Source organism: Thalassophryne amazonica, chromosome 6 (assembly GCF_902500255.1).
Source record: "Thalassophryne amazonica chromosome 6, fThaAma1.1, whole genome shotgun sequence".
Taxonomy (NCBI): Eukaryota; Metazoa; Chordata; class Actinopteri; order Batrachoidiformes; family Batrachoididae; genus Thalassophryne; species Thalassophryne amazonica.
This window is the reverse complement of record NC_047108.1, coordinates 5,158,790-5,186,507: the sequence shown is the minus strand read 5'-3', so window position 1 is coordinate 5,186,507 and position 27,718 is coordinate 5,158,790. Positions and strand designations below refer to the sequence as shown.

The 27,718-nt window shown below is 42.9% G+C and overlaps 2 long non-coding RNA genes across 2 annotated transcripts; one reads left to right on the top strand and one right to left on the bottom strand.

Annotated features, from left to right (window-relative positions):
• Positions 1–6,233: 6,233 nt before the first annotated feature.
• LOC117511784 lies at positions 6,234–25,934 on the top strand. Its single transcript, XR_004561080.1, has 4 exons — positions 6,234–6,397; positions 11,309–11,314; positions 25,146–25,158; positions 25,924–25,934. It is a non-coding gene; the product is annotated as an uncharacterized LOC117511784 (long non-coding RNA).
• On the bottom strand, positions 11,610–18,426 carry LOC117511785. The gene is made up of 3 exons (XR_004561081.1): positions 18,325–18,426; positions 11,850–11,852; positions 11,610–11,622 (listed from the first exon to the last, which is right to left on the bottom strand). It is a non-coding gene; the product is annotated as an uncharacterized LOC117511785 (long non-coding RNA).
• Positions 25,935–27,718: the final 1,784 nt, after the last annotated feature.

The following is a 27,718-nucleotide window of genomic DNA, read 5'->3' as shown; positions in this document are numbered from 1 at the left end:
TGCTTGGTCTTGTTGGATTTGTGAGAATCTACTGAATCTACTGGTACCTTGTTTCCCATGTAACAATAGGAAATATACTCAAAACCTGGATTAATCTTTTTAGTCACATAGCACTACTATTATTCTGAACACTACTGTAAAAGTAGATTTATTACAGTTAATAGTGGCTAGATTTGTGAGTACACACAACAGGATCATTTTGTACCACACAATTGTCCAGGAACAGCAGATGAGAAGAACTGTCTTTTTTTCTTTATTTCTTTATTTAAATAATTTATTCTGGGTTTGTATAAACAGAGGTCAAATACACAGAAAATCAGTCGTGAGTCAACTGTGTCCTTGAGGGGAGCAGCAGAAGAGTTATCCACCAAAACAGGCAGATGAACAGTCAGACCAGGCTACCAAATCTGAAACAGGCCGGCTAAACTCAGGGACAGTGAGTCAGTAAGAAGCAAACGCAGGCATGAAGCTCGACAATCTGATGACAACAACACAGAAGAACCATGTGAACCTGGAAACCAGTGAACACGGACTAAACACAGAGGAGACATCAGAAGACATGAGAGACAGAAACAGCGAGAGTCCAGAATAGAAGACCAGAAATGTGGACTATGACCGTTTGAGGTTTATTCCACATGAATTAGGACTTTTGCTGTTTCGCAATTATGAATCTCGTGCTATCTTGTGGTCCACGACTCACACGAGAGGTCAGTTTCAGCAGAGTTCCGGTTCAGGGCACAGTGTAAACAAACCTCGCGAAGTATGGACAAAAAGACAACATTGGGGCATGGCAGAGGTCCATCACAGGTGCACCACCTCCTCTACATAACCCTCTCAACTTGGAAGAACATGACATCATCACAATCACCCGTGAACTCGCTGGATCAACCCCGCCCACATCATCGCTAGCCAATGTTTACATGCGCTGTGAGACTCCGGAACTCTGCTGGCACCACGGTGCATTCTGGGAAATGCAGAGGCATTATGGGAAATGTTAAAGTACTGAATTTTTGCAAACTAATAGGATGGCAGCATTTGAGATGAGAAGCGTCAACTGAGAGATTGTTGTCTCTTATATCGAGTTCTTACCTTGATGGTGAAAATAGAATGATGAGTCAAATCCAAAACATTTTTATTTCATTAGCGCGCACGCACGCACACACACACACACACACACACATATATACATACATACATACATACATAAAACCCTCCTGTTTGGATTGGCCGGGTGTTGTGGCATCGGTATGACTATAATTTAATCAGAAATTATTAAACGCCCATAGACGAGGCAAAAATAATGAAAAGTGTATCACAATGATGACAAACCTGTGAAGAACGTCTGTCCTAAGTAACACGATCGCTTCTGTGAGAACAGACAATTTCACCCAACTGGGGCGTGCAGAAGAGGAAAAGGTGCTTTTAAACCCGGACACCTCGAGTTAACTCTACCGCTGCCCTCATGCTTGGGGTCTGGAATGGACCTTGATAGTGAGGTTCCACTTAGCAACAGTCATTAATAACAGCACGAGGCAGAATCCCTCTGATGAGTCTGCAAATCTGACATCTGGAAGTTTTGGATTTGGGCCTTGAGAACGTATCATATCAGAGTCCTCACAAATCTGCACAAAAAGGAACAAGAATGTGTGTATACTTGGGACTGGCCCACTGTGTCTGCATCCACACAATGGGATGGTATGGTTGCCAAGGTAACCCCATCAGCCCAAGCAACCGTAGTAACTGGTATCCAAGTAACAAGAACTCAGCAACCAAACTGGGAGGGGATTAGACAGATACCTCAAAAGGGGGGAAATTACAGCCTAGTGTGTGTGTCTATGTGTGTGTGTGCGTGTATATATGTCTCCACAGATCAGTGGCAGTGCCCCCTCAATAGCCAAGCCCCCCCCCCCTCAGCCCCCCCAATAATTCTGCCAAGAATGTGAATAGTGACTGACATATTTGTGGATCTCAACTGCAGTTTTGCACTGAGAATGTCTCAATATTGTGTAACTGAGCAAAGTGATGAATGTGTGTGTTCGGTGATCCACCAATGCTGAATCACCCTTCACAAACAGAATTTTCAGTTTTGCAAATAAACATTTATTTGTAAAAACCCACACACGTTACAAATCAGAAATTTGTGTTTGTGGATCACAAAGCACGTGTATAAATCAAAGGATATTTGTAAATCACCCTCTGTGCTTTCGCAAGTATTAATGAGACAAATTTAACTGCATACTCCAAAAATTTAGGTTTCTGAAATATTTATTACGGCCACTCTTAAAACTTCACTTACGTATCTTTATAATTTTATTACTGGTAAATTTTAGAATTGATTTAGATGAGATATACTTATTATCTCACAGGAATATATCACAATTATCTGGGAACTACTTTTTGTGCAGGAATTCATCAAGCACGTCGGCCACAGCTGTGCACTAACACAGAATATACAGAAGCTGTATATTGTTGTTCGGCAATCATTCTAAGTGATGTGTGTGTGCATTGATACCACATTTTAGAGGAGCATGGGTGACTAAAACATATACCTTGGTATTTATAAAGCAATTTACTATATATTGTTCATTTCAACGACATTTTGTGGAGCCTCTCCAACTTTTACCCCAGCTCCCCCTCAGCCCCCCCAACAAAACTTTTCTGGCGCCGCCACTGCCACAGATGGAGTGGAAATAGATGGGTGTGGCAGCCACGGTTTAGCACATCTTCATTCGCATTGAGACAACCAGATAAAGAGTCAAAATTTGTGATAACTGACGATGGAGAGTCCACACAAACACACAAAAGCGCTATAACTAGCGCAGTGTTTGGTTGAGGGTGCGCTGACTGCATGGGGGTTTCACACTGAACCTGCTATTTTGGTTGATGCAGTTGTAACAGTGCATCACACAAAGTGCTTATAGTAACAAGACTGTTGATGTTTATATAACAGTTAAGTGGATCCTTGTTGTTTGATTGGTGCTTTGTATGTCACGTGACATGGATTATTGGTTCCATTTACCGTGCAAATTTGGTCCCATTGCACGCTGCAAACCCAGCGCATGCACAAACTAGTGGGGGCGGCGTTTACCTAAACATGGAAGAGTTTGTTTTGCTGACAGACGATGATTTGAATGAGATAACTGACTGTGCTAATTCTTCTAACAAACACACACACAAAACAAATCCACTACACCGTAAGCCATCTGGAGGCATGAAGAGCTGTTAGGGTGAAAAGCTGGACAAATTTCTGATGCAATTTTTAGCTCGTCAGAAGTATTTTTGAACTATCTAACTGTTTTTCCAAGTTGACTGAGAACAATTCTGGACTCCTATTTAAAGTTTATATTGGATTGTTGATGTCAAAGCACCAGTGATGCACCAAAATGTAAGTCCCTTATCTGTTGTTTACAAATTAATATAATATCAAATGACGAATTTAGTTTAGGCGTTATATAAAACAAATAATGAATGTTTTTACATTCTTTCAATGGAACAAATATTTCATGAGGTGAAAGATGGAATGTACCACTCAACGAGGCTTTACTTACATAAAGTTTTAAAATATCTGACATTTGCTGAACTTAAGTATCAAAAGTAAATTTATCGTATAAAATGTACTTTAAGTAAAAGTAAAATCCAAAACGAGTGGAGAGTGAAACAGCTACATGAAAAGAAAGTCAGTGTGGTGTCTGGAGAAACCAGGAGGGGGTTTCAGCCCCTATAAAAGGCTGGATCCGCCTCTGGCAGAGCAGTTGGTGTTGGTGACGGGATGAGTGAGCAACAGGTGGATGGAAATAGCTGTAAATAAAGTTGCCGTGCCATCTTTTTCCTGGAAGAGCCACATGCACTTTTCTGTTAAACACAACAGTCAGGCTCTTGTGAAACAGAACAGTCATTTATAGCTACACAGTTGAGCCAAATTTAAGGAAAAGTAAAAAAACAAAAACAATGCAACCATCACCACCAACCACTGCAAAGCAACCAAAGCCGGCGCTCTTTGCGCTTTTGAATCAAAAACTCAGCACCACTTTTTTACACAACGCTTCAAATAAAATAAATTAAATTAAACACACAAATGCCAGTTGAAAGTGGCGTATTTGTGGCACTGCTGGCTTGCCATAGTACTGAAGTTTCAAAGTCTGGTCGTGCGCTGGACTGCAGCGCGAGCCAATCTGTGTGTGTGTGTGTGTGTGTCCATGTCCATCAGTGTGTGCACGTTTGGAGTCCAAAGCACAGATGGTTTCCGCCTCCACAGTTTTCCTCTTCCTCAGTGGGGGTGCAGATTCAAACGGTCATCTTTTACATTTTTTTTGTCTTTTAAACTTGTTTTATGTCAAACACAGCACTTGATGGTACAGGGGTGGAAGGTGCTGCGCTCCGGCTTTCACCTGCCCAATCAAGTTTCTTCTATGTTTATATTATAGTAACAAGTATCCGAATCCATTATCTTAGCGGGGAAATTAGTGCAGAAAATCCACTATGGTGATAGTGCAGTTTATCTGCCAGGGAGGGAATTTCAACAAGTTGAGGCTGTGGCCTGTTTCCATAAATGTGTCCATAAAAATTATAGAAATCTATAAAAGTCCATAAAAATCTATGCTATGCAAACTTAATACCCATTACTACATTGGATGACATTGAAACTGAAGGTGGCCCATTGGCTGTTCCAGCAATATCAAGCATTTTGTGTCTGCTGCCTAAAACCCGCATTGAATGTCTCAAACCTAAACCTACTTCCAGGCATCTTATATATGCTACTCAGAATCAGAATTAGAATCACCTTTATTGTCATAGCACAGCAATCAGTACAACGAAATTTGCTTGTGTGCATCCTCAAAAACAATGACCACCCTAACACACAACTCACCCACACACTCAATAAATATTAAAAATTCTTGGGGGGGGCAAGCTCGGAGACAAACATAACTCGTATTGCACTGATCCCACATTGTCATTGTCCCATATTGCACTTATCCCATGCTGCACATGTCCCATATTGCACTTTAAAACACCAATTAACATTAAAAATACCCAGCTTAATAAAAACCCTTAAATAGCTTAAAAACAGTAATAAATATACCTAAAAATGATAAATAGTTAAAAACAAATACTGCACATGTCTGCCCTTGTTCTAATTAGAATAATGCAATTGTTCCAGCTGGAGCTTGGGCGTGTCTGTTCATTTCTGTAACAGCTCTAGGAAAGAAGCTGTTTTCAGCCTTGTGGTGTGGGCTTTAAAGGCCCGATAACGCCTCCCGGATGGAAGCAAAGAAAAAAGGTGGTGTGAGGGGTGTGTTCCGTCCTGCAGAATACTGCTTGCTCGGCGGAGGCAGCGAGTTCTACAAACATCATCCAATGAGGGCAGAAGGAGACCAATGATCTTTTCTGCCGTTCTTATGACTCGTCTGATGGATTTGTACCACCCCTAAATCCAAACAGTCCAACTGTCAACCTCACTGAGGTCCTTAGTGTTGTGAAAGTGTAGTGACACGGACAACAGGGGGCGCAAATGAACGGACAATAGGAGAAGTTAAATTTGAACACTTTACTGTTGTGAATGCCACAACTACATACAGCAGATTATAGAATGAATACAAGGTCAATTAATAAAGGTGTCGTGTGGGCAGGCTCGACGATAGGAGACGTCCGTCTGGAGAAGAACCGGAACCACACGATTTCCTCCGCCACCGAACCAGGAGGATACTGGAGCCGCCAGGTCCCGAGTTCCCCAGGTGGCCACCGTCTCCGCGTGTCGGATCTGGTACTGCTGGCGAAGAGCAAACACAGTCAGGTGTGGGTGTGTGTGCACCCCGTAACAAGGATGGTGGTTATTCCATCTCCACCTCTAATCACACGCTCGTGCAGCTCCTGTCTAATTACTTATCTGGTGGAATGTAGAGCGAAGCAGTCGCAGCATACGCCGGTCCTTCAGGAAAACAGCTGCAAACAATGTATCCACAAACAACGTTTAGGAATTCTCAGGCTGAGAGTGTTACCTCCTTGGAAGAACGATATCTCGGCGACGTGGTGGAGGTGTCGTCCTGCTTTTATGCGGGGTGAGGCGCAGATGATTGGTGACAGCTGTCATAGCCGATGAGTGACAGCTGTCAAACCGGCCGCTCTTGGAAGGTGGCAGCGCCCTCCAGTGCCTGAAGCCCGCACTTCAGACAGGGCGCCCTCTGGTGGTGGGCCAGCAGTACCTCCTCTTCTGGCGGCCCACACAACACTTAGTCTGGGTCTCATTAACATAAGATCACTGTCCTTAAAATCAATATTGATTAATGATCAAATTATGGATCATCACTTAGATATGATTGGGTTATGTGAAACCTGGCTTAAACCGACAGCTGTTCTCCCCTTAAAGGAGGCATGCCCACCGGCGTACACATTTAGTCACGTCCCTCATGATGCAAAGCAAGGCGGGGGTATTACTCTTATTTATAAATGTAGGTTCAGCTTATTAGCTGTAGGGGGTCACAAATATAACTCGTTTGAGCATCTGATTCTCAGCTCTGCCCACGATGCTATGTATTGCCATGGTCAGAAGAATAAAAATCAGCCGTATTACTTTGTCACTGTACATAGGCCCCCTGGCCCATATTCAGAATTCTTAGATAAATTTAGTGCGTTCATCTCTAACTTGTCAACTAGTACAGATAATATTCTGATCATTGGTGACTTTAACATTCATATAAATAAGCCTTCTGATCCCCTCTGCAAATCGTTTATGGAAATTGTGGATGCATTAGGATTTCAGCAATGCATTCAGGACTCAACGCACAATAGTGGAAATACCCTGGGTTTCATTCTCGCACATGGTACTACTGTCACGAATATTGACATCATGCCTCTGGCATCTGTGGTCTCTGATCACTCACTTGTTAGGTTTAGTGTCATTGCCATGTTTAGTGGAACAGCAACCTTATTAATCACTGCAGTGATGCATCAACTCCTTAACTACAACTGAACTCGAAGCTAGACTGCCTGATATCTTAGCTTTCATGTTTATTGATAGTTTAAACTCAGCGCTCAAAAATACACTCAACATGATTGCACCACCTTTATTAAAACCATGCTCCCCCAAAACACAGTCACCTTGGTTCAATGATTGCTTGCGTGACCTTAAGCATAAGGCTAGAGGTCTACAACAGAAATGGCGTAGTTCAAAATGAGAAGTATTCCACCTTGTGTGGCGTGATGCTATATTAGACTACAAGCATGCACTATTGGCTACAAAGCGACCTATTACTCTAATTTGATCAACAAAAACAAGCATAAGTCAAAGTTCTTGTTCAACACAGTGGCAACACTTATTCATGGACAACCACCTGTAAGTCGCTCTCCTTTTACAGCACAAGATATCTTGGATTACTTCAAGAAGAAAATAGAAGACATTAGGTTAAACATATCCCAGCATGCCTTAACCCAGCCACTGCATCCTGCTTTTGAGGTGGGTGCCATTACTGAGGTATTACCTAGATTTGCAGAATTTGATAGTATCTCACTAGGCGTGCTGACAGAACTTGTAACATCTACAAAAAGCACAAGCTGCTTATTTGATCCTATACCAACAAAACTGTTTAAGGACCTGTGGCCCACTCTTGGGCTGACTGTGCTGGAAATTAATCTCTCATTAACGTCTGGATCTGTTCATAAATGTTTCAAATCTGCAGTGATTAAACCATGACTTAAGAACTCTAATCTTGACCCAAGTGTATTGAAAAAGTATAGGCCGATATCAAATCTATCATTTTGCACTAAAATTCTGGAAAAAGTGGTTTCACAGCAGCTCATGGACCACCTTACTGAGAATAATCTTTTTGAGTCACTGCAGTCTGCTTTTAGAAAATATCATTCCACAGAGATGGCTCTCACTAAAGTGGTGAATGATCTTCTGCTTACAATGGATTGAGACACCACTACAGTTCTGATGCTGTTAGATCTCAGTGCTGGGTTTGATACCGTGGAGCATAATATTCTATTTGATAGGCTGGAGAATCATTTTGGGATTACTGGACTGTTGCATGGTTGACGTCATACCTGACCAATCGTTCTTCCTGTGTTTTATACAGTAACACTACCTCTAACCCGAGTGACATGCAATTTAGGGATCCAGAGGGGTCCGTCTTAGGTCACCTGCTTTTCTCCCTTCATATAGCAGCCCTTGGGCACATATTGCGGCGTTTTGGGATTATCTTTCACTGCTATGCTGATGATACTCAGTTATACATGCCGTTAACTGCTGGTAATCTCATCCACATAAAATCCTTAGAAGATTACCTTGCATCAGTGAGAACCTGGATGTCTAGCAACTTCCTACTCTTAAATTCTGATAAGACTGAAATGATGGTTCTTGGTCCAACCTAGGTCCATGTGTCATATATCACATTGACAAAGTGAGGAACCTTGGAATAATTTTTGATCCTCTGTTGTCCTTTGACCCCCACATTAGAAATATTACAACCCCTATTCCATTGAAGTTGGGACATTGTGTAAAATGTAAATAAAAACAGAATACAATGATTTGCAAATCCTCTTCAACCTATATTCAATTGAATACACCACAAAGACAAGATATTTAATGTTCAAACTGATAAACTTTATTGTTTTTGTGCAAATATTTGCTCATTTTGAAATGGATGCCTGCAACATGTTTCAAAAAAGCTGGGACAGTGGTGTGTTTACCACTGTGTTACATCACCTTTCCTTCTAACAACACTCAATAATCGTTTGGGAACTGAGGACACTAATTGTTGAAGCTTTGTAGGTGGAATTCCATCCCATTCTTGCTTGATGTATGACTTCAGTTGTTCAACAGTCCGGGGTCTCCGTTGTCATTTTGCGCTTCATAATGCGCCACACATTTTAGCAGCCGATCTGCTCTGTGTCAGCCTGATCCCATCAGATCTCAGAAGCTAAGCAGTGCGGGACCTGGTTAGTACTTGGATGGGAGACCTCTTTGGAACACCAGCGGCTGTGTGTGTTTCTCCAGGTAACACTGGAGTTGCATCAGGAAGGGCATCCGGCGTAAAACCTGTGCCAAATATCATTGCGGATCTCGTTGTATCCGCTGTGGTGACCCCGAACAGAAAACGGGGTCGCCAAAACCATAATGTGCCATACATTTTCAATGGGCAACAGGTCTGGACTGCAGGCAGGCCAGTCTAGTACCCGCACTTTTACTACGAAGCCACGCTGTTGTAACATGTGCAGAATGTGGCTTGACATTGTCTTGCTGAAAATAAGCAGGGACGTCCCTGAAAAAGACGTTGCTTGGATGGCAGCATGTGTTGCTCCAAAACCTGGATGTACCTTTCAGCATTGATGGTGCCATCACAGATGTGTAAGTTGTCCATGTCATGGGCACTAACACACCCCCATACCATCACAGATGCTGGCTTTTGAACTTTGCGTTGGTAGCAGTCTGGATGGTGTTTTTCCTCTTTTGTCCGGAGGACACAACGTCCATGATTTCCAAAAACAATTTGAAGTGTGGACTCATCAGACCACAGCACACTTTTCCACTTTGCGTCTGTCCATTTCAAATGAGCTCGGGCCCAGAGAAGGCAGCAGCGTTTCTGGATGTGGTGATCCTCGCCCCAGCTTTGCTTGTGAATGGCTGAGACTTTTGGGGATGTTCCTTTTATACCCACACCTGTTTCCAATTAACCTGTTCACCTGTGGAATGTTACAAACAGGTGTTCTTTGAGCATTCATCAAGTTTCCCAGTCTTTCCCAGCTTTTTTGAAACGTTACAGGTATCCATTTCAAAATGAGCAAATATTTGCACAAAAACAAAAAAGTCTATCAGTTTGAACATTAAATATCTTGTCTTTGTGGTGTATTCAATTGAATATAGGTTGAAGACGTTTTGCAAGTCATTGTATTGTTTTTATTTACATTTCACACAACGTCCCAACTTCATTGGAATTGGGCTTGTACGAGGACTGCTTCCCTCCACTTGTGAAATATAGCAAAAATTTGTCCCATCTTGTCTATGGCTGATGCTGAGACCCTGATTCATGCGTTTGTGTCTTCTAGATTGGACTACTGCGATGTTCTGTTTTCTGGTTTAGTGCAGTCCAACATTAGTGGTCTCCAGTTGGTTCAAAATGCTGCTGCCAGACCTTTGACACGAAGCAGAAATTTCAACCACAGTACACCCACACTGGCTTTCTGTCCCTGTGAGATCAGATTTTAAGGTTCTGCTACTGACCTATAAAATTGTTCACGGACTGGCACCTCCCTACTTTAGCTGACCTAATTAAACCCTACGTATCGGCCCGGGCTTTGTGTTCTCAAGGTGCAGGATTATTCTGTGTCTCTAGGGTGAAAGAGCTTTCTCTTATCGTGCCCCTGTTCTGTGGAATGATCTCCGTGCATCAATAAAACAGTCAGATTCTGTACAGACCTTCAGGTCCAGACTTCAGACGCACTTATTTTCCATTTCGTATGGCTAGCATACTGCCATAGTATCTTACTATGCATTTTACTCTTATAAATTAATTTTATTAGGAAACAATGCATGCCACAGCCTCAACTTTATCTAAATTCCGGGTCTTTTAGTGACGCTTAGGGCTAGTGGCCGGCGATCACCTTTTCCTTTGTTTTTTTTTTGTTGCTTAATGCTGACAAATTATACTGTATTTGTTGTCTTTCTGATGCCTGATTCTGTTTCTCTCTCTCTCTCTGTTTAAGGTGCAGCTCCATCCAGAGATGGGTGTGGTGTCTGTTTTCTGTTTCTGTACCCTCTTGTCCTGCACACTGGCAACATTTCCTGCATTTTTGTTCTGTGAATTGTCTGTAACATGGCCCAAGCAGAGGGTCACCCCTTTGAGTCTGGTCTGCTTGAAGTTTTTTCCTCAAATCATCAGAGGGAGTTTTTCCTTACCACTGTCACCTGTGTGTTTGCTCTGGGGGTTAGTAAGGTTAGACCTTACTTGTGTAAAACGTCTTGAGGCAACTTTGTTGTGATTTGGTGCTATATAAATGAAACTAAATTGAAATTGAAACTGAAGATCATTCATCACTTTAGTGAGAGCTGTCTCTGTGGAATGATATTTTCTAAAAGCAGGCTGCAGTGGCTCAAAGAGATTATTATTAGTAAGATAGTCCACGAGCACAGTCTTGAGCACAGTCGGCTCAAGAGTGGGCCACAGGTCCTTAAACAGTTTTGTTGGTATAGGATCAAACAAGCAGCTTGTGCTTTTTGTAGACATTACGAGTTTCATCAGAACGCTGAGTGAGATACTATCAAATTCTTTAAATCTAGGTAATACCTCAGTAATGACACCCACCTCAATAGCAGGGTGTAGTGGCTGGGTTAAGACATGCTGGGATATGTTTAACCTAATCCAAGCCATCTTGTGCTGTAAAAGGAGAGCGACTTACAGGTGGCTGAATAGGTGTTGCCACTGTGTCGAACAAGAACTTTGAGTTATGCTTGTTTTTGTTGATCAAATCTGAGTAGTAGGTAACCAGTAATGCGGTGAGTCTCAATCATTCCTTCCAGAGCTATTTTTCAAAAAAGGAATTCTCACAAATCAAAGGGGATTGTAACGTGTTACTTTACTTTCACAACAGCACAAAAACATATTTATGATGTGCACGTGCAGAGCATGTCTTTGCTTTAGGTTTGATAAATACCTTCCATGCTGCTGCAGAAGCTGAACTAAAGACTGTAATCAGTGATCCAAAATGACAACAGAAATTCAACTGAATGTTTGCCAAATGTTTAACTGAGCACTGACCATCTGAGCGCTGCTCCACTCACACAAATTAACAGCTCATTGTTCACACTCTGACACCAACACTCCTATAGTTTGACAGCTGTGAGTTACAGTTTCTACGAACTTCCTCTTCCTTCTGTAGGTCCAACAATAAGCTCTTGCAACACCAACTTCTTACATTGAAAACCTTTTCGGTAGGAGAAGCACAAAACACACAAAGGACGCTTTGGACAAAAGTAAAAGAATGTCTAATTATTGTGGCTACATTGGAAGTTAATGTGGATTTCTCTGCAGACCAAATTCCTGATACAGCTTCAGCTTTACGCAAATATTACTTTTTTAATTGTCAAGGCAAATGTGGTTGATGTGCTAAAACTACAAATCAGGCACATCTTGTCTACAGTCAGCTGGCTTTAAAAGTGATAATTTATGTGAAGGAGTGTGTGCCTTGCAAAAGTATTCATTCCCTTGGGCTTTTACACATTTTGAAGTCTTTACGCCATTTTGAACACAAAAAGTAATTCAGGCTTTACTATATTAAAATTTCTGAAATGATCCTCCTTAAACTCAAAAGCAAATCTCTAAAACATGATATAAATTTAATAACAAATATCAAAGCCGAGACAATGGGTTGCATAAGTAATGCGCCCTTTAGTATAACAAAAGTAAAGCATCCGTTTCATTGCCAGTTTTCTTTAGACAATTCAGGGGATGGATTCATGAACGTTTCCAAGTCACTGAATATGTCTTGGACATATTAATAATAATACTTAATAACTGATTTACATCAATTAATAAATAATACAAACAGTATGGCACATATGGAAAATATGTGTGAAGTCATCAAAACTGAGTGACCACACAAAAAAGACTACTGAGGGAAGCCACCAAGACACACACGGCGACAAACAGGGTTAAAAACAGGACAGAGAGGCAGACCATGAAACAGTTTGAATTTAAGGAAGATAATTTTGGAAATTTTAATATAAAGAAACCTCAATAACATTTGTGTTTTAAATTGCATAAATACATTCAAATGTGTAAAACGTTTGCAAGGCGCTGTACATGTACCCTGTCCATTCTTTCATATCTTTATTGAATTTCAATTGTGTTTTAGATATTGACTTTAACTGGCATTAAACATTATACTTTACGACATAATAATAATATAGCAAAAATTTTTTATGACTGTCAATTGCTTTTATTTTGATTTGGTGTTGTAAAAAAATACATATAAAAGCCTGAGGGGTACTAATACTTTTTGAACAAACGCTTGAGATTAAAAAGTAAAAATAACACAATGCTAAAATACCCTTGGCCTTATGAGCATAAAAACAGGAATGACCTTTTGACCTATTAAAATAGGTCACGGTTAGCCATCTTGAACTTGTCCAAGGTCTCTGTCCCAAGAATGTTCCCTATGAATTTGAAGACCCTGGCAGTAATAGGACTGGACTTATGCTGAGCACAGACAGACGGAGGGACAGATGCAAAGTCTTCGCAATACCCGATGGCCATATCTTGGCCTCAGGTAAAAATGTAATTTAATTGTTTAAAAAATGGTTAAATTAAACTATTCTATAAAAGGACAAGTGAGCAGGGGTGGTGGCCGAGCAGGGGTGGTGGCCAAGTGGTTAATGCGCTTGGTTTCAGTTCAGAAGGTTCCGGGTTCAAATCCCACCCCTGCCACATTGCTCCATGTAATGTGGAGTTGCGTCAGGAAGGGCATCCGGCGTAAAACTTGTGCCAATTCAACATGCAGATCCACCTTGGATTTGCTGTGGTGACCCCAAGTGCAAACAAGGCAGCAGCCGAAGGGACTTACTTTTTACTTTTATAAAAGGACAAGTGATCTTAATGCTTTATTTATGTCCAAAAATAGACTATAACAATTGTGAGCTGATAATAAACCTGATTAAATCGGGTTCAAACAGGTTTTCTTTGTACCTAGTGTGAGAAATTGTGATTTTCTGATTTTATAGATTAACTAGATATTCAATTAACCATAAGAAATATAATTAATTATCATATACCTATAAATGATACGCCAATGCGCCTGGATGAAACACGGATGGGTAATATTTTTCATACCACCCGAGTAATCAGCCAATCCAGACAGCGGAGCGGCGCCACGACGAAGAGGCACGGTCAGAGGAACTGTGAAATACTGGTGAGTCACTATTAATAATTTCTTACATGTCCAACCTCGGAGGTTGATCGTTAAAATTAAATTTGTTAGTTCTAAAAGCCATCATAATTATTTATAGGAAAACATTCTATTTTTTTTTCTACTAAGGTTTGAACTTTGAGTGTTTACACAGGAGAGAAAAGTGAGAAAATGTTAATGCCTGTTTGAGAAAAGTGTATAAAGTGTGTAGTGAGGGGTTTTACAGCCTTAAAACATCTATAATAATTGTAAAAAATAACGCTGACTACTTTGCGGATTTCGCCTATCGTGGGTTATTTTTAGAATGTAACTCCCGTGATAAACGAGGGACCACTGTATATGATATAACCGTTATCAAGTTGTTCACCAATGAATATGACTTTTTACACCCTTCAGAAAACCATACACCCTGTGTTATGTGTCGGACGCAGGCGGAGGACCGACCAGCGTTTGAAGGACCCAGTATGAAATAAGCAGAGCACGGTACAAAGGATAACTGAATTTAATTACATAACAGTGATGTGATAAAGATATAACAAATAAGTGCGCGGTCTGGCGTGGTGGAAAAGCGGTGCGCTCCTAGCAGTACTAACGGTCCAGAGCCAGAACCAGTTCGGACCCAAGGACCTCGCCGACACCCCCCAGGTGGCCGCGACAAACCGAGTCTGTGAAAGAAGAAATCATCATGTGAGTCCACACTCCACACACAGAGAGACCGCTCAAAGGTGTACAAACAGCAAACACTTCCTGGCTTAATTACTAATCAGCTTCCCACCCTGCAGGCATGGAACACCCTGTTCACAAACTCAACTGCAGTGGAAGCTGATTAAACGACTAACATAACAGCTCAATATAATAAGGTGTGAGGGACACCACATTTACTGACTGTATAAATGTTAGTCACAAAACCTAACGTACCTCAGGAAGTGTGCTGACGAGCGTGAGACCTCACCCCCTCCTCTTTCACAGACCATGCATCAAACCTGGACGTTCTCTGCATCCACTGATGATGAGATGGCTCTCGAGACGACGATCTCACCCGTCTGGTCACAAGGTCGAGTCTCTGGCAAATACACACTGTGTACTCCAGACTTAAATGCCACCATGCTCCAATCCATGTAGATGCACCACAGCTGTGAGTCCTGACGAGCTGCACATGATCAGCCTCAGGTGATCAGGGTGAGGTCCTGATTACTCAGCCACACAGCCACTCAGTCCTAAACGCGCGCCACCTGAAAGGAAAACCAAAAGACAGAAACAGAAGACAAACAAAAGCCAGCCAGGCACGCCAGCCACAACAGCACCCCACCCTCACGGGAAGCCTCCCGGCGACCACACAAACCTGGCCCAGGAGAAACACCCCCCTCCAGGGACCATGGCTGGAAACCGTATCTGCATTCATCTTCCAACAGAATCTTCATTTAACAGAACGGTTGATGTCTTCTCCTCTGGCTGCATCTTTGCCTTTGTTTCTGTCAGTCAATTAGCACAGGTGTGGCCAGGAGTTCTTGAACCTGTGCAGTCAGCCTTTGTCCAACCATGTTCACAGTCTGATTAGTCATAAAACAAAAAAGACAAACACAAACAACCAAACCACTCCCCCCTCCCCAGAGGACCGTCCCATCAAACCCCGGGAAGAGGAGAAAAGAAAAACAACCCAAACTTAAGCTTGCAAATAAAAACGCTAACACCCCCCCCGACGACATGTAGGGACCAACACCCCCCAGAGGACATCCCGCCAGCTCCAGGAGTAATAACCACAGCCGAGGTCCCTCTGGGATCCAAGGTCACCCACGGGGACTCCCAGCGCCTCCCAGAGGACCATTCCATCAACCCCAGGAGACGCCTCCCCTCATGACCAACGGACCCAGCCCCGGCCGTCTATGGCTAGATGGACCCACAGCCCTTTCCCCCCCAGAGGACACCACAGTCACGCCCTGAGGGCGGAAACTGGGGGGAAAAACAAAAGGAAAAAGAAGACATACAAACAAAACAACCCCAACCCCACCCCCTCGGCGCAGTGGAAACTGGAAGCACGTCCAGTGTCACCAACCATGACTATACCCCAGAAGTCAACCAAGAGGAGTGGAACAGCGGTTAAGGCAGACGGCACAAAACGGCGCCACCCCTCTGACTTCCAAACCAGCCACCAGCTGCGGGTATATCCCACTGCCCCAAACCTCAGCCACGCCGATGGCAGACAGCTCAAAGGCGCGCTGAAGGTGGAACAGGGAATCAACAAACAAAAAAAAAACAACACCCCAAACCCCCCCCCCCCCTCCCAGGTGCAGAGGTTACCTGGGAAACGCCCAGCATAACCAAACTGCACCACTCCAGCAACGCCGACACGTACGGCTCACACGGCTGGAGTCAGAGAAGAGAGGGCAAAACAAAAAAAAAAAAGAAAAAAGAAAAAACAACCCAATTACCACCCATCACCCCCCAGGGGACCGTCCCATCAAACCCTGGGAGGTGAAACTAAAAGAAATAAAAAAAGACTAACAGACTAACATACAGTTACTTGGGTCCTGTTTTTTATGCTCCAGACAGACTGCAGGGTCACGAGCCCAGACACTAATGGTGTAAAAAATCCCACACAAAAACCAACTCAAACACCCACAAAAAAATGAACCAACACAAAACTAATCAGTGACTCATACCGTTAAGCTCAAACAAATGGAACACACCTGTTCCAACTTAAGAGCTTAACGGTAATGTGACTCAGTCACCAACAGAGGGAGCCAAAGTGCTGAAAATAAAAACCCCCTTTGGTAACAGAGAAAACAAACTCAAGCTGCTTTTCTGTGCGCAGCTGTGTGTAACACACAACCAAAAATGTGATTCAACTAAATTACGCCGGAGCTGACAACAGACGCAGTAGTTATCTTCACCCGGGGAAACTGGGCTACAACTGTAACACAGGAAGCTCAGTGACCCGTGCCACAGAGCTCCGCCGTGCGCGTTCACCCATTACAAACACTCTCTTGCAGCTCCCGTTTAAACTTCTTATCCGGTCGGAGCGTGACGCGAAGCCGTCGCCAGTCACACTCCACCACGACCCTCGGATAAGGCACAAACACAGGAACACGGCTGCAAGAGAGCTCAAATCAGTATTCAGTAATGGGTTCTCAAACACGCACCATCCGGGCGGAGAGCACCCGCAACTGATCCGGATAACTTCTGAACGACTGCTGCCGCCTTCCCGGCGCGTTACCGTCTCTGCTACCGCTGGGTCCGTGATGTTTGGCCAGAGACTACTGTTATGTGTTGGACGCAGGCGGAGGACCGACCAGCGTTTGAAGGACCCAGTATGAAATAAGCAGAGCACGGTACAAAGGATAACTGAATTTAATTACATAACAGTGATGTGATAAAGATATAACAAATAAGTGCGCGGTCTGGCATGGTGGAAAAGCGGTGCGCTCCCAGCAGCACTAACGGTCCAGATCCAGAACCAGTTCGGACCCAAGGACCCCGCCGACACCCCCCAGGTGGCCGCGACAAACCGAGTCTGTGAAAGAAGAAATCATCATGTGAGTCCACACTCCACACACAGAGAGACCGCTCAAAGGTGTACAAACAGCAAACACTTCCTGGCTTAATTACTAATCAGCTTCCCACCCTGCAGGCATGGAACACCCTGTTCACAAACTCAACTGCAGTGGAAGCTGATTAAACGACTAACATAACAGCTCAATATAATAAGGTGTGAGAGACACCACATTTACTGACTGTATAAATGTTAGTCACAAAACCTAACGTACCTCAGGAAGTGTGCTGACGAGCGTGAGACCTCACCCCCTCCTCTTTCACAGACCATGCATCAAACCTGGACGTTCTCTGCATCCACTGATGATGAGATGGCTCTCAAGACGACGATCTCACCCGTCTGGTCACAAGGTCGAGTCTCTGGCAAATACACACTGTGTACTCCAGACTTAAATGCCACCATGCTCCAATCCGTGTAGATGCACCACAGCTGTGAGTCCTGACGAGCTGCACATGATCAGCCTCAGGTGATCAGGGTGAGGTCCTGATGACTCAGCCACACAGCCACTCAGTCCTAAACGCGCACCACCTGAAAGGAAAACCAAAAGACAGAAACAGAAGACAAACAAAAGCCAGCCAGGCACACCAGCCACAACACCCTGAGGCCGAAGGCGGGTTATTTTTAGAACGTAACTCTCACGATAAACGAGGGACCACTGTATATGATAAAATCGTTATCAAGTTGTCTTCGGCCTCAGGGTGTATGGTTTTCTGAAGGGTGTAAAAAGCCATATTCATTGGTGAACAACTTGATAACTGATAATATTTTGATAAGATAACACTTTATTAGTCCCATGATGGGGAAACTTATGAGGCTGCAGCAGCAAAGGGACAGTCACAGAACAGCTGTGCACCGTATGCAAATATAAGGTAAAAGACAATAAATACCAAAAATACATGTAAGTCAAGTTCTGTGCAGAATAACAATATATACTGTAGAATACACTATTTACAAGCAAGAAAAAAATGATTTGTAATATTGCACAAGTGTTCAAGTGATGTACTTGAGTGTATAAATTACTACTGCAAGTTATTATGACAGCTCAGCCATCATCCTCCTCTCTCCCAACTCCAGGGGACGTCTCTGTACATAACTGACCTTCCTAATCACTTTGTCAAGTCTCCTCCTCTCAGCACTTGGGATACTGCTTCTCCAGCAGACCACTCCGTAGAAAATGGCTGATGCCACTACAGAGTCAAAGAAGGTCCTCAGGAGCGCCCCCTGCAGTCCAAAGCACCTGAGTCGCCTCAGCAGGTAGAGTCTGCTCTGGCCTTTCGCATAAAGTACAGTTGTTTTATTTGACCAGTCCAGTTTATTGTTTAGGTCAACACCCAGGTACATGTAAGAGTTCACTATCTCAATATCTGTTCCCTGGATCTTCACCGGTGTCGGTGGAAATCCACCACCAGCTCTTTGATTTTCCCCGCATTGATCTGGCGGCAGTTCCGCTGACACCAATCCACAATGTCCTGGGTCAACCCTTTGTGGATTGGTGTCAGAGGAAGCGAGATGATTTTGAACACAGAAAGTGGCCTGAAAACCAAACAAGGACAATTATTTTAACAAAAGCCAATAAAAAAACCCCCAACTTAAATAATGCCAATAAAGCGACTTCATATGAGCGTCCAACGGTTTATTCAGTCAAATCAAAAATCATGAACAGAATCACTGAGACACGTCAGAGAGTTCCACGCCTTTCATTTAGGGACGAGCACATGCAGCAACATGAAACAGTGAAGAGATGACGGAGGAGAAATGAAGAGAGCGTGACCGGAGGCAAGAGGAAGAAAAGGGGGAAGCAGAAGAGAAAGAGAAAAAGTGTGAAGGTGAACAGGAGAAAGGGGACTTCCTGAGAGGGAAACTGACCAACCGAGTGCTGAAGGAGTGGTTTCACCACATCACATGAGGTTCTGCACTTCCACTGAGCCAACGCACAATCAAAGAAAAAGGACCAAAAAAAAAAAAAAAAATCAACATATTTATCTGAACTTTCTCCAGAAAAGCACAAAACAGGTGATTCACGACGCTCAAACACCTTACGTAATTCCAGCAGTTCTCCACAGCTTCACATTTCAGGTATTTAGTGCAGAGTTTTTCCCGATGAATAACAGAGGGGTAGATAGGCGACATAGAGTAATAAAGACAGAGCATTTTGAAGATATTCTGGAAAGGCATGGCAGCCACCTTGGATTTTACTATTTATTATCTGCAAGGATAAAACTGAGCATGGCATGATATAAAAATTGTTTTATTATACAGTATATCAAGCAATGTACAAAATTTGGCACTTTAACATTAAACACTGTTTTTTCACATAGCTTTCAGCCGTGGCGTCATACAAACACAAATGAAGTGTCGTTTTCTGCTTTCTTACATGCTGAATCCATTCAAACCATAATTATATGATTTAAAACAAGTGAGTTGTCCATAAGGTCAGGGACACAAGTTAAAGTTGATTTATGGCTGTCATCTCATCTTCTTTTTGCCAAAATGAACTTCTCAAACAAATAAAGAGTCGAGACTTTCCGTAAATATGATCAGCTTTTGTCGCCATCTAGTGGGCAATGTGAGCATTTCATGGCTTCTAGTATATTTCCTACTTGAAACTCAAAATTCAGTAAAAAAAAAAAAAAAAAAAATTATAAATGTCATAAATTAATGAGATTTGGCACGCAGACCTTTGACCTCACAGTATTTTTTAGTTTTACAGTTCTCAAGTTTAAGATACGAAAGTTTACTAGAAGGACAAATTCCTCCTGACAAACAACAGTGTTGAAAAATTAAAACATTTCAGCTTGATGTGATGTCAAAATTTATAATATATTAAACAATATCTGTGAAAAATTTGGTGCTTTTACCATAAAAGGCACAATTGTCGTGGCATTTTACAAATATCTGCCCTGTTACCGATTTGCAGCTGTTTCGCGTTTTTGGGGTTAACATGCCCCACTGTAATACAGTAAAAAGTCCTACAAAAAAAGAAGAAACTTTCTTTCCAGAAGGGATCATTGCAGTTATTCTGCCCATCAGTGACAGGTCATAAATATACCCCATGACCTCCTGAGCTCCTTACGTATTGCTCACAACCAAACATAAACTACATTTACGCAAGAAAGTGGTTTTTGGAGTTTCTGTCACGGGTTAAACATACCACCCAGAAGCCTAGATGTCATAATTTTTTTTAGAATGAATTATGGGGTCGTTAACTTCTTGCAAGCAGGTTTGAAACCTCTGTACCAAAGTGTTGGTGCTTCCCTCCCCTCTAATCTAAGATCTACACCTCCAGGACAAGGATACCAGTGGAACTATCTTTGACCCTTTGCACCCTGGAAACTCGCTTTCTGGACATCTCACCTCAGGCACAACCTACAGGTCACTGAGTTGCGTAAAAGCCAGAAGGAGTAAGAGTTTTGGCTGCAGGTTCTAACCAGAGGACCAGCTGATGCACGTCCTGAGATCCCAGACTGAATCCATCTGCCTCCAAACACTGTGGCAAACAGCTGTAAAAAGCCCAACTTCAAAATGATTCTTACACAAAATCCAGCTTTGAAATTGTGGCTGAAAGTTACAAGAAAATGGTGACAGACAATCAATGAAGGATCAAAGTCAAACCTTATGAATGTTTGTGCTTAACGCCCAATTTGAAGAAGTGAAAAGTGATTTGAAGGTGTCTGAATGAGACAAGCATCACTCAAAACTCAGTTTTACAATATATAATAACATGACTTATTAAAAAAAAAATTATACATTTCCTGCATGTTTGTTTTTAAATTTGCTAATGCTATGATTGAACCAAATTATTTACTTTTTTAAAAACATGAAAGTTTTAATTTGCCTCGTTCATCCACGCTGGTCTGTGCATGGCTCCTGCGTCAGCTTGTAGAGGTTTAGCATGCTACGTCCCGATTGCTCACTGGTTCAGAGGTCATGTAGGAACATCAGGGCTCGGTTTCATATAGAAGTCTAATCTTGTTTAGTCGAATAAACTCATTTAGTTGACTAATTTTTTGACGTTAGTCGTTGCACAATTCTGGCTCAGGACTCCGGCGAGGGCGGTCACATCTCCCCCTCTCTCCTCTATCTCTACTTCAACCTTCAAAGTCCCAACTTCACCAGGCTGTGAATTCTTCAAACTATATTGGATTAACCATGGAATTGATCAGCTGGTCTCTGAACGCTATTGACACCATTTTTACTACAAAAAGCTCAGGGCTGGGGGACCCTGCGTGCCTGGATGGAACTTACCCTACGGGCTATGTTCCCAACGCCTGGGAGATGTGGCGTGTCGCATGCTTTATGCCATTTTCTGTGGAGGACGTCGAGGATTTGTTCATATTTGGTTTCACAGTAGGAGGGCTGGTACTTATTGGCTTATGTGCTGCCCTGACCTACCGGAAAATTGGCAAGACGGCTGCTGCCAGAACCATGACCCCTCGCTTGTCCGTCATGATTAATGAGTTGGGCAAGGGGATGCATTCTCACACTGCATTAACCCTTGAATTCTGATGCAAATTAACATAACATCTCGGAGCAAATGCGCACCTTGCAGGAGAAGGTGAAGATTTCAGAGGCTGGTGAATTTTCATAATTTGGGATCTGGTTTGTTCATGTGAAGCTGAAACTGTGTTTTTCACTGCTCAACCACAAACATGGCAGGCTTATCAGCCTTTGGAAGACAAAATGCCCCATTGTTTTCCTCCAGAAGAATCTCTACGGCCTTGGGGAATATTGGCTGCCTCCTCATCTCTCCAGTACAAGGACAGACTCACACATGGACAAAGACTGAAGCATGCTCCACTTCACCCCCTACGTCCCTTCCTGCCCCCATCACACACCCCATCCCAGCTACTGCTCAAGCCACTCCTTCTCCCCTCCGGGGGCTGCGCGGTTTTAGCTGCGGCAGGTCCCCGTTCCCCCCAAGCTGACGGTGGCGCGACTCACGTTTGCTGCAGCCTTCACCCACTTTGCCTCAATTCGGATGACGGACTACTTCAAATTTAGAGCACATAAACAATGTCAAATGTATATGTGTTGTCTTTAATTTTGATGTGTGCCATTATTATGGTAAACAAGTAATTATTGTGGATTAATTGCTGTATTTTGAGGTAATTGGAGTGTAAACGTAATCTCGTTATTGCTGCATTTGTAATGACAATGATAATAAATCTCATTCCATTCCATTCCACAAAGCACTTAGTCGGCTAAAGTTTTGCGTTATCTGACTAAAGTTTTTAGCCTGGTACAGAGTAGGCTAATCTTATTTTAGTCTACAAAACTTCAGTCTTACCTCAAAAAATGGCGGCTATCACATACCAACACTTGATGGAACACTCAAGAGCACCCCTACGTCGCTCGTATTCCTTCAAAAGAATGAATTTTCATTTCGGGGCGCGCACACACACACACACACGCACACACACACACACGCACACACACACTTAACAAAAGAATCTCTCATAAACAAAACAAAACAAAAAAAAAAACAAAAACTCAAACAATTTCCCAGTTTGGTGAGGCTGAAAGGGTGTAGGCTGAAGCAAAAGCTTAAAAGCACCCACCCCTACACCAGTTGCTATATACACATATGTACACTCATAACAACAAATACCAAAAAAAAAAAAAGAAAAGAAAAAAGACAAGAAAGACCAGCAGAGGCAATATAGATTAATCAGTTAATTAAAATATCTGTACACAGCAGAACAAACAGCAGTATAATGCACAGATAAAACAGAAGAACAGTAACAGTCAGCTAACCTAATTTATCGTACAATAATAAGGAATTATATTGTTTTTATAAAGTCTTTTCAAGCCAGCCAAAGTACCGTCCATCCATCCATCCATCCATTTTCTTCCTCTTTATCCGGAGTCGGGTCGCAGGGGCAGCAGCTCAAGCAAAGCCGCCCAGACCTCCCGATCCACACACACCTCCCCCAGCTCCTCCGGGGGAACCCCAAGGCGTTCCTAAGCCAGCCGAGAGATGTAGTCCCTCCAGCGTGTCCTGGGTCTTCCCCGGGGCCTCTTCCCAATGGGACGTGCCCGGAACACCTCTCCAGTGAGGCGTCCAGAGGGCATCCGGAAAAGATGCCCGAACCACCTCAACTGACTCCTTTCGACGTGGAGGAGCAGCGGCTCAACTCCGAGCTCCTCCCGAGTGACCGAGCTCCTCACCCTATCTCTAAGGGAGCGCGCAGCCACCCTGCGGAGGAAACTCATCTCTGCCGCTTGTACTCGTGACCTCCTTCTTTCGGTCATGAGCCAAATCTCATGACCACAGGTGAGGATCGGAACATAGATCGATCGGTAAATCGAGAGCTTTGCCCCCCTACTCAGCTCTCTCTTCACCACGACGGTCCGATACAGCGACTGCATCACTGCAGATGCTGCACCGATCCGTCTATCGATCTCACGCTCCATCCATCCCTCACTCGTGAACAAGACCCCGAGATATTTAAACTCCTTCACTTGAGGCAAGGACACTCCACCGACCTGAAGAGGGCAAAGCACCTTTTTCCAGTCGAGAACCATGGCCTCGAATTTGGAGGTGCTGATTTTCATCCCGGACGCTTCACACTCGGCTGCAAACCGCCCCAGTGCACGCTGAAGGTCCTGATTTGATGAAGCCAACAGAACCACATCGTCCGCAAACAGCAGAGACGAGATTCTGTGCTTCCCAAACCAGACCCCCTCTACACCCTGGCTGCGCCTAGAAATTCTGTCCATAAAAATAATGAACAGAACCGGTGACAAAGGGCAGCCCTGGCAGAGGCCAAAGTGCACTGGAAACAGGTTTGACTTACTACCGGCAATGCGAACCAAGCTCCTGCTGCGGTCGTACAGGGACCAGATGGCCCTTAGCAAAGGACCCCGGACCCCGTACTCCCGGAGCATCCCCCACAGGGTGCCCCAAGGGACACGGTCGAACGCCTTCTCTAGATCCACAAAACACATGTGGATTGGTTGGGTGAACTCCCATGAACCCTCGAGCACCAGATGGAGCGTGTAGAGCTGGTCCAGTGTGCCAAAGTACCGGATAATTTAATACTATCAGAACAGTTAGTCCAGATTTTAACACCTTTGACGGCGATGCAGTCACTTTTTACAGTAGTTTGAATCTTTAAGCTGTCAAATACTAATGTTCCACTCAGGTGATAACAGGACTTCGTCATTTTAAACAGTTCCTGGACATGTTGAGGTCAGAGTTTATTGTTAACTTTATACATGGTCTGTATCATAATATAATCAACCAAGTCCCAAAATTTCAAAATGTGTAAACAAGCAAACAGTGGGTTTGTTGGCTCACAATATGGTTTTTTACTTGTAAATCTATAACTTTCTTTTGTAACAGAAATATTGAGTTTGTATTTTGTTTTATATGTGTTTCCCCAAACCTCAATGCAGTAGGTCCTGTATGGGACAAGCAAGGAATGATACAGCATAACCACCGAATGCTGGGAGAGGAAATATTGTGCTTTATACAGAATCGTGATAACTTTTGACATTTTGGATTTAACATAATTTATATGAGTTTTCCAACTTAATTTATCATCGATTAAAAACTCCAAGAAACTTGGTGTTGGTTACTATTTCAATTTCAGCATCATTCAATAATAAGTTTCTACTTAAGTTCCTGGGCTTATTTCCGAATATAATACATTTTGTTTTACCCAAATGAAGCAATAATTTATTTGAATCAAACCAGTATTTAAATATTTGTAGTTCCCTCTCCATCATGTCCCCACTACCAAACACAGTCATATCATCAACAAACAAAATACAGCTCACAGACCTGGAAACCAAACCTATATCATTAATATAGAACAGAAACAGTAACGGCCCAAGGACTGAACCCTGGGGCACACCACATGTAATCCTCAAAAATTCAGAATTTGTCAAAAAGAGAGCTTCCTCCACTTTTGGTCATGGTTGTAGCAGAAGACTGTCATGCTGTGTTTGTGACAGTACTCACACGAGCCACCGGGCATCACAATTACACTGAGCAGCGTTGTGTGGACAAAAAGGCTGGACAGAAAAAAATAGAAGAAAAAATGAAGCGTGAAACTGCTAGGCTAAGTGCTAAGCATGTCATTCAGTAGTCTGTATGAGTGTGTAAATGTTAATAAAGCTGTTAATGAAAAAATGGCACATGTGAGTCTGTTATGCCCATGACAACTGTCAACTCACATAAGATGGCCAATCTACAAGTTTAGCCATCGATGTGAAAGGGTGATTACACAGATAATGTTGGATGACTAACCGTAATCGACTAGGTAAGTTTGTTAGACTGAAAAATTAGATTGCTTTATGAAACCGGGCCCTGGAGTTGCACGCGTTTTTCTTCTGGGGTTGCATCAGGAAGGTCATCTGGTGTAAAATGTATGTGGCTCGTGACAGGATCCACAATGGGGCCTGGGGGCAGTTGAAAGTAAGATACGATTTACCTAAATTCAGTTTTTAGCAATAAAAGATATAAAACAGAGATACAAGATAGAGAAACCAAGGGATAGAGTCATCTGATTTTGGGTTTGGTGACTTAGAGCAGTGGTGTCCAAAGACATTCCAGAAATCACTCCAGCAGGTGATTCCCCTGTTTTTTATTTTGAAACTGAGATTTGTGTCATATACTTAATGAGGTTTTTGTATCTGAATAAATAATTCCAAAGTACTGCCCAGGAAGCCAGTTTTATTAACATTTGTTAACTCCCCCCCCCCCCCATACACATGACCCACCATTAATGCCTCAAAGGGGAGTTCAGGTTATTTCAGCCACAGTGGCAAAGGTCTGTTTATTTTTTAAGAGGTTACCGACATCATTTCTGCATTATGTAGAAATTAAAGTCTGTCTCTGTGGGACCCACAGTCACGTAAATAAGGGCACCCCTCATTCTCATTTGTTATGATGGAATATTTACTGTTGCTTATTGTCTGCTTTGTGCACTTTGGCAGCAGTGCTTTGATGTATTTTTTCTAGGCACAATGGATGTCAGGACACAGGCACCTTAAGGGCAGCTAAGAGGGCTGGAGGGGTCCTTCAGAGAACCAAAACATGGCAGCCAGTGTGATGACCAGTAAAGTGTTGTTGTTTTAACCAATGCATGCTTGAAAAGTCCCGTTGATTTGGTCCAAGTGTGCAACATCTCTCTACGACCGTTTTTTTTTTTTTTTTTTTTTTCTGTGCAGATCTCAGAGTTGCACAGGTTTCGGGTCTGGGAGTGTGTGTTGCTGCTGTAGGTGTTGCTGCTGCTAGTTGCCACGTCCACCAACCTACAGCAATGGGTCCTGGATTACAAAGATCCAGGCAGACAACCAGTCAATAATCCCCCTGGCCCCAAAGTAGCTATCTGTCTCACTTGACCAGGTGAAATGTGGGTGTGTCCATGGCCTGATATACACCACACCCCTTCTCCCTGTGTGTGGGCAATTTAAACGCAACCACTGGTCATAATATTGATTTTTTTTTTCCTCCCCATTTCATTTTCTGCCACTTATCTGTGTAGCAGACTAAGCAGCTCATCCCACGCTTCCCTATCCTCAACCGAGTCCTTTAACTCTACCCAGGGATCCAGAGGGCTTCATATAATATAATTCCTCAAGCATGTCCTGGGTCTTCCCCGGGGCCTCCTCCCAGTTGGATGTGCCTGGAAGTCCTCCCTAGGAAGATGACCAGGATTATTTTCATTATTTATTGGGCAGCACAGCGGCTTAGTGGTTAGCACTGTTGCCTCACAGCATTTGTAAATGTCAGATTGTTGGTTATACTTAATAATGAGCAGCAGTGGCCGTGACAAAAATGGATTTAAAATGTTAGGATTTATGACATGGGATTAATGGATTATTTAATTTTGTTCTACTCAGACAGTTTTTCACGCAGTAAAGAAGAAAGAACCTTTTCAGGATTTGTTAGTGAAATGTGCCTGTTCAGTTTACCCTGAAGGACAAACATGTCACGATAAATTAGGCAGATATGAACTTTCTATAGATGTTTAGAAGTTGGCCGTCCAGGTAGACTCGCTTTGCCATCAGCCACAGATACAGTACATCCTGAAGGACACCCTGGAGGAACCATTACTCTAACTGCGAGGTTAATTACTAGAATATATTAAAAAAGAATAGTTTTCATAATTCCGCCTCAAGCTTAACATTTACTAACATGGCACTCATCCTGATAAAGTTCATTTCATTTTAAATTACAGCTAATTGAAGTTTTGTGTTATCCCTGAACATTTTAGGACAAATACCTTACGTTCTTTCAAGCAGTATAAGTTGACAGTAGAT